This window comes from Schistocerca gregaria, unplaced genomic scaffold, assembly GCF_023897955.1.
Source record: "Schistocerca gregaria isolate iqSchGreg1 unplaced genomic scaffold, iqSchGreg1.2 ptg000378l, whole genome shotgun sequence".
Classification (NCBI taxonomy): Eukaryota; Metazoa; Arthropoda; class Insecta; order Orthoptera; family Acrididae; genus Schistocerca; species Schistocerca gregaria.
The window spans coordinates 2,434,162-2,442,644 of record NW_026061824.1 but is presented as its reverse complement, the minus strand read 5'-3'; positions in this window follow the sequence as shown (position 1 = coordinate 2,442,644).

Here is an 8,483-nt window from a genome sequence, read left to right as displayed (position 1 = left end):
CACGGTCATCCTGCAGACATCTATTTAAGGATCTAGGGATCCTCACAGTAACCTCACAGTATATATATTCCCTTATGAAATTTGTTGATAATAATCCAACCCAATTCAAAAGTAATAGCAGTGTGCATACCTATAACACCAGGAGAAAGGATGATCTTCACTATGCAGGGTTAAATCTGACTTTGGCACAGAAAGGGGTAAATTATGCTGCCACAAAAGTCTTTGGGCACCTACCAAACAGCATCAAAAGCCTGACAGATAGCCAACTAACATTTAAAAATAAATTAAAAGAATTTCTAGATGACAACTCCTTCTACTCATTGGCTGAATTTTTAGATATAAAGTAAGTAAAAAAAAAAAAAAACTTAATCATTAGTGTCATGCAATATTTTGTGTAATGTAATTTCTTGTACAGACATCTTTTATTAACCTGACACGTTCCACATCATTACGAAGTGTCGTATTCATGATCTATGGAACAAGTATTAATCTAATCTAATCTAATCTAATCCATAGTAGAACACAGATGAAGCTTCTAAGTAGATGTAATAGCCAGTAAGAAGTAGTACAATTCAAGTTTTAGGAATCGATTATTGACTTTTTAGCTGGCTTTGGTGCCTTGGACATGAGCTAGGACCTTAAGATTCTGCATGAAAGGAGGACTAGCAGCCGAGTTGCACGGGAGAATGTGAAAAGTGTTCATATGTAGTAAAATCCAGAGAAATCCGTCCGTTTTCGTCATTTGTTATCGAATCGACATAAAGCCAGATCGTCACATTGGCCGCTCTTCTCTCTGAAACGGTTGTACATATCGTCTGCAAAGCTATGTCGCGTGCAGCGGTATGTGGAGACACTAAAATCACCATAGCAGAACACAGATGAAGCATCTACATTGATGTAATAGCCAGTAAGAAGTTGTACAATTCAAGTTTTTGGAATCGATTATTGACTTTTTAGCTGGCTTTTGGCTTGGACATGAGCTAGGACTTTAAGATTCTGCATAAAAGGAGGACTAGCAGCATAGTTGCACGGGAGAATGTGAAAAGTGTTCACATGTAGTAAAAACCTGAGACATCCGTCCGTTTTCGTCATTTGTTATTGAATCGACTTAAAGTCAGATCGTCACATTGGCCGCTCTTCTCTCTGAAACGGTTGTACTTATCGTCTGCAAAGCTATGTCGCGTACTGCGGTATGCTGAGACACTAAAAGCACCACAGTAGAACACAGATGAAGCTTCTAAGTTGATGTAATAGCCAGTAATAAGTAGTCCTATTCAAGATTTAGGTATCGATTATTGACTTTTTAGCTGGCTTTTGCTTGGACATGAGCTAGGACTTTAAGATTCTGCATAAAAGGAGGACTAGCAGCCCAGTTGCACGGGAGAATGTAAAAAGTGTTCACATGTAGTAAAAACCTGAGAAATCCGTCCGTTTTCGTCATTTGTTATCGAATCGACTTAAAGCCAGTTCGTCACATTGGCCGCTCTGCTCTCTGAAACGGTTGTACGTATCGTCTGCAAAGCTACGTCGCGTACTGCTGTATTCGGAGACACTAAAAGCACCATAGTAGAACACAGATGAAGCTCCTAAGATGACGTAATAGCCAGTAAGAAGTAGTACATTTCATGTTTAAGGTATCGGTTATTGACTTTTTAGCTGGCTTTGGTGCTTTGGACATGAGCTAGGACCTTATGATTCTGCATGAAAGGAGGACTAGCAGCCGAGTTGCACGGGAGAATGTGAAAAGTGTTCATATGTAGTAAAAACCTGAGAAATCCGTCCGTTTTCGTCATTTGTTATCGAATCGACTTAAAGCCAGATCGTCACATTGGCTGCTCTTCTCTCTGAAACGGTTGTACTTATCGTCTGCAAAGCTATGTCGCGTGTTGCCGTAGGCGGAAACAGGAAAAGCACCATAGTAGAACATAGATGAAGCTTCTAAGCTGATGTAATAGCCAGTAAGAAGTAGTCAAATTCAAGATTTAGGTATCGATTATTGACTTTTTAGCTGGCTTTGGTGCCTTGGACATGAGCTAGGACCTTATGATTCTGCATAAAAGGAGGACTAGCAGCCCAGTTGCACGGGAGAATGTGAAAAGTGTTCATATGTAGTAAAACCGTGAGAAATCCGTCCGTTTTCGTGATTTGTTATGGAATCGACTTAAAGCCAGATCGTCACATTGGCCGCTCTTCTCTCTGAAACGGTTGTACTTATCGTCTGCAAAGCTATGTCGCATGCTGCGGTATACGGAGACACTAAAATCACCATAGTAGAACACAGATGAAGCTTCTAAGTTGATGCAATAGCCAGTAAGAAGTAGAACAATTCAAGTTTTAGGTATCGATTATTGACTTTTTAGCTGGCTTCGGTACCTTGGACATGAGCTAGGACCTTAAGATTCTGCATGAAAGGAAGACTAGCAGCCGAGTTGCACGAGAGAATGTAAAAAGTGTTCATATGTAGTAATAACCTGAGAAATTCGTCCGTTTTCGTCATTTGTTATCGAATCGACTTAAAGCCAGATCCTCACATTGGCCGCTCTTCTCTCCGAAACGGTTGTACTTATCGTCTGCAAAGCTATGTCGCGTGCTGCGGTATGCTGAGACACTAAAAGCACCATAGTAGAACACAGATGAAGCTTCAAAGTTGATTTAATAGCCAGTAAGAAGTAGTAGAATTCAAGTTTTAGGTATCGATTATTGACTTTTTACCTGGCTTTCGTGCCTTGGACATGAGCAAGGACCTTAAGATTCTGCATGAAAGGAGGACTATCAGCCGAGTTGCACGGGAGAATGTGAAAAGTGTTCATATGTAGTAAAAACCTGAGAAATCCGTCCGTTTTCATCATTTGTTATCGAATCGACTTAAAGCCACATCGTCACATTGGCCGCTCTTCTCTCTGAAACGGTTGTGCTTATCGACTGCAAAACTATGTCGCGTGCTGCGATATGCGGAGAAACTAAAGGCACCGTAGTAGAACACAGATGAAGCGTCTAAGTGTATGTAATAGCCAGTTATAAGTAGTACAATTCAAGTTTTAGGTATTGAATATTGACCTTTTAGCTGGCTTTGGTGCCTTGGATATGAGCTAGGACCCTGATATTCTGCATGAAAGGAGGAATAGCAGCCGAGTTGCACGGGAGACTGTAAAAAGTGTTCATATGTAGTAAAAACCTTAGAAATCCGTCCGTTTTCGTCATTTGTTATCGAATCGACTTTAAGCCAGATCGTCACATTGGCCGCTCTTCTCTCTGAAACGGTTGTACTTATCGTCTGGAAAGCTATGTCGCGTGCTGCGGTATGTGGAGACACTAAAAGCACCATAGTAGAACACAGATGAAGCTACTAAGTTGATGCAATAGCCAGTAAGAAGTAGTCCAATTCAAGATTTAGGTATCGATTATTGAGTTTTTAGCTGGCTTCGGTACCTTGGACATGAGCTAGGACCTTAAGATTCTGCATAAAAGGAGGACTAGCAGCCCAGTTGCACGGGAGAATGTGAAAAGTGTTCATATGCAGTAAAAACCTGAGAAATCCGTCCGTTTTCCTCATTTGTTATCGAATCGACTTAAAGCCAGATCGTCACATTGGCCGCTCTTCTCTCTGAAACGGTTGTATTTATCGTCTGCAAAGCTATGTCGCGTGCTGCGGTATGCGGAGACACTAAAAACCCCATAGTAGAACACAGATCAAGCTTCTAAGTTGATGTAATAGCCAGTAAGAAGTAGTACAGTTAAAGTTTTAGGTATTGAATATTGCCCTTTTAGCTGGCTTTGGTGCCTTGGACATGAGCTAGGACCTTAAGATTCTGCATAAAAGGAGGACTAGCAGCCGAGTTGCACGGGAGAATGTGAAAAGTGTTCATATCTAGTAAAAACCTGAGAAATCCGTCCGTTTTCGTGATTTGTTATCGAATCGACTTAAAGCCAGATAGTCACATTGGCCGCTTTTCTCTCTGAAACGGTTGTATTTATCGTCTGCAAAGCTATGTCGCGTGCTGCGGTATGCGGAGACACTAAAAACACCATAGTAGAACACAGATCAAGCTTCTAAGTTGATGTAATAGCCTGTAAGAAGTAGTACAGTTCAAGTTTTAGGTATTGAATATTGACCTTTTAGCTGGCTTTGGTGCCTTGGACATGAGCTAGGACCTTAAGATTCTGCATGAAAGGAGGACTAGCAGCCGAGTTGCACGGCAGAATGTGAAAAGTGTTCATATGTAGTAAAAACCTGAGAAATCCGTCTGTTTTCGTCATTTGTTATGGAATCGACTTAAAGCCAGATCGTCACATTGGCCGCTCTTCTATCTGAAACGGTTGTACTTATCGTCTACAAAGCTATGTCGCGTGCTGCGGTATGCGGAGACACTAAAAGCACCATAGTAGAACACAGACGAAGCTTCTAAGTTGATGTAATAGCCAGTAAGAAGTAGTACAATTCAAGTTTTAGGTATCGATTATTGACTTTTTAGCTGGCTTTGGTGCCTTGGACATGAGCTAGGACCTTAACATTCTGCATGAAAGGAGGACTAGCAGCCGAGTTGCACGGGAGAATGTGAAAAGTGTTCATATGTAGTAAAAACCTGAGAAATCCGTCCGTTTTCGTCATTTGTTATCGAATCGACTTAAAGCCAGATCGTCACATTGGCCGCTCTTCTCTCTGAAACGGTTGTACTTATCGTCTGCAAAGCTGTGTCGCGTGCTGCGGTATGCGGAGACACTAAAAGCACCGTAGTAGAACACAGATGAAGCTTCTAAGTTGATGTAATAGCCAGTAAGAAGTTAGGTATCGATTATTGACTTTTTAGCTGCCTTTGGTTCCTTGGACACGAGCTAGGACCTTAACATTCTGCATGAAAGGAGGACTAGCAGCCGCGTTGCTCGGGAGAATGTGAAAAGTGTTCAGATGTAGTAAAAACCTGAGAAATCCGTCCGGTTTCGTCATTTGTTATCGAATGGATTTAAAGCCAGATCGTCACATTGGCCGCTCTTCTCTCTGAAACGGTTGTACTTATCGTCTGCAAAGCTATGTCGCGTGCTGCGGTATGCTGAGACACTAAAAGCACCATAGTAGAACACAGATGAAGCTTCTAAGTTGATGTAATAGCCAGTAAGAAGTAGTCCAATTCAAGTTTCAGGTATCGATTATTGACTTTTTAGCTGGCTTTGGTGCCTTGGACATGAGCTAAGACTTTAAGATTCTGCATAAAAGGAGGACTAGCAGCCCAGTTGCACAGGAGAATGCGAAAAGTGCTCATATGTAGTAAAAACCTGAGAAATCCGTCCGTTTTCGTCATTTGTTATCGAATCGACTTAAAGCCAGATCGTCACATTGGCTACTCTTCTCTCTGAAACGGTTGTACTTATCGTCTGCAAAGCTATGTCGCGTGCTGCGGTATGTGGAGACACTAAAAGCACCATAGTAGAACACAGATGAAGCTTCTAAGTTGATGTAATAGCCAGTAAGAGGTAGTAGAATTCAAGTTTTAGGTATCGATTATTGACTTTTTAGCTGGCTTTCGTGCCTTGGACATGAGCAAGGACCTTAAGATTCTGCATGAAAGGAGGACTATCAGCCGAGTTGCACGGGAGAATGTGAAAAGTGTTCATATGTGGTAAAAACCTGAGAAATCCGTCCGTTTTCATCATTTGTTATCGAAATGTCTTAAAGCCACTTCGTCACATTGGCCGCTCTTCTCTCTGAAACGGTTGTGCTTATCGACTGCAAAACTATGTCGCGTGCTGCGATATGCGGAGAAACTAAAAGCACCGTAGTAGAACACAGATGAAGCTTCTAAGTTGATGTAATAGCCAGTAAGAAGTAGTCCGATTCAAGTTTTAGGTATAGATTATTGACTTTTTAGCTGGCTTTGGTGCCTTGGACATGAGCTAGGACCTTAAGATCCTGCATGAAAGGAGGACTAGCAGCCGAGTTGCACGGGAGAATGTGAAAAGTGTTCATATGTAGTAAAAACCTGAGAAATCCGTCCGTTTTCGTCATTTGTTATCGAATCGACTTAAAGCCAGATCGTCACATTGGCCGCTCTTCTCTCTGAAACGGTTGTACTTATCGTCTGCAAAGCTATGTCGCGTGCTGCGGTATGCGGAGACACTAAAAGCACCATAGTAGAACACAGATGAAGCGTCTAAGTGTATGTAATAGCCAGTAAGAAGTAGTACAATTCAAGTTTTAGGTATTGAATATTGACCTTTTAGCTGGCTTTGGTGCCTTGGATATGAGCTAGGACCCTGATATTCTGCATGAAAGGAGGAATAGCAGCCGAGTTGCACGGGAGACTGTAAAAAGTGTTCATATGTAGTAGAAACCTTAGAAATCCGTCCGTTTTCGTCATTTGTTATCGAATCGACTTAAGGCCAGATAGTCACATTGGCCGCTTTTCTCTCTGAAACGGTTGTATTTATCGTCTGCAAAGGTATGTCGCGTGCTGCGGTATGCGGAGACACTAAAAACACCATAGTAGAACACAGATCAAGCTTCTAAGTTGATGTAATAGCCTGTAAGAAGTAGTACAGTTCAAGTTTTTGGTATTGAATATTGACCTTTTAGCTGGCTTTGGTGCCTTGGACATGAGCTAGGACCTTAAGATTCTGCATGAAAGGAGGACTAGCAGCCGAGTTGCACGGCAGAATGTGAAAAGTGTTCATATGTAGTAAAAACCTGAGAAATCCGTCCGTTTTCGTCATTTGTTATCGAATCGACTTAAAGCCAGATCGTCACATTGGCCGCTCTTCTCTCTGAAACTGTTGTACTTATCGTCTGCAAAGCTGTGTCGCGTGCTGCGGTATGCGGAGACACTAAAAGCACCGTAGTAGAACACAGATGAAGCTTCTAAGTTGATGTAATAGCCAGTAAGAAGATAGGTATCGATTATTGACTTTTTAGCTGGCTTTGGTGCCTTGGACATGAGCTAGGACCTTAACATTCTGCATGAAAGGAGGACTAGCAGCCGCGTTGCTCGGGAGAATGTGAAAAGTGTTCATATGTAGTAAATACCTGAGAAATCCGTCCGGTTTCGTCATTTGTTATCGAATCGAGTTAAAGCCAGATCGTCACATTGGCCGCTCTTCTCTCTGTAACGGTTGTACTTATCGTCTGCAAAGCTATGTCGCGTGCTGCGGTATGCTGAGACAATAAAAGCACCATAGTAGAACACAGATGAAGCTTCTAAGTTGATGTAATAGCCAGAAAGAAGTAGTCCAATTCAAGTTTTAGGTATCGATTATTGACTTTTTAGCTGGCTTTGGTGCCTTGGACATGAGCTAGGACTTTAAGATTCTGCATAAAAGGAGGACTAGCAGCCCAGTTGCACGGGAGAATGTTAAAAGTGCTCATATGTAGTAAAAACCTGAGAAATCCGTCCGTTTTCGTCATTTGTTATCGAATCGACTTAAAGCCACATCGTCACATTGGCCGCTCTTCTCTCTGAAACGGTTGTACTTATCGTCTGCAAAGCTATGTCGCGTGCTGCGGTATGCGGAGACACTAAAAGCTCCATAGTAGAACACAGATCAAGCTTCAAAGTTGATGTAATAGCCAGTAACAAGTAGTACAGTTCAAGTTCTAGGTATCGATTATTGACATTTTAGCTGGCTTTGGTGCATTGGACATGAGCTAGGACCTTAACATTCTGCATGAAAGGAGGACTAGCAGCCGAGTAGGACGGGGGAATGTGAAAAGTGTTCATATGTAATAAAAACCCTAGAAATCCGTCCGTTTTCGTCATTTGTTATCGAATCGACTTAAAGCCAGATCGTCACATTGGCCGCTCTTCTATCTGAAACGGTTGTACTTATCGTCTACAAAGCTATGTCGCGTGCTGCGGTATGCGGAGACACTAAAAGCACCATAGTAGAACACAGACGAAGCTTCTAAGTTGATGTAATAGCCAGTAAGAAGTAGTACAATTCAAGTTTTAGGTATCGGTTATTGACTTTTTAGCTGGCTTTGGTGCCTTGGACATGAGCTAGGACCTTAACATTCTGCATGAAAGGAGGACTAGCAGCCGAGTTGCACGGGAGAATGTGAAAAGTGTTCATATGTAGTAAAAACCTGAGAAATTCGTCCGTTTTCGTCATTTGTTATCGAATCGACTTAAAGCCAGATCGTCACATTGGCCGCTCTTCTCTCTGAAACGCTTGTACTTATCGTCTGAAAAGCTATGTCGCGTGCTGCGGTATGCGGTGACACTAAAATCACCATAGTAGAACACAGATGAAGCTACTAAGTTGATGCAATAACTAGTAAGAAGTAGTCCAATTCAAGATTTAGGTATTGAATATTGACCTTTTAGCTGGCTTTGGTGCCTTGGACATGAGCAAGGACCTTAAGATTCTGCATGAAAGGAGGAGTAGCAGCCGAGTTGCACGGGAGATTGTGAAAAGTGTTCATATGTAGTAAAAACCTGAGAAATCCGTCCGTTTTCGTCATTTGTTATCGAATCGACTTAAAGCCAGATCGTCAC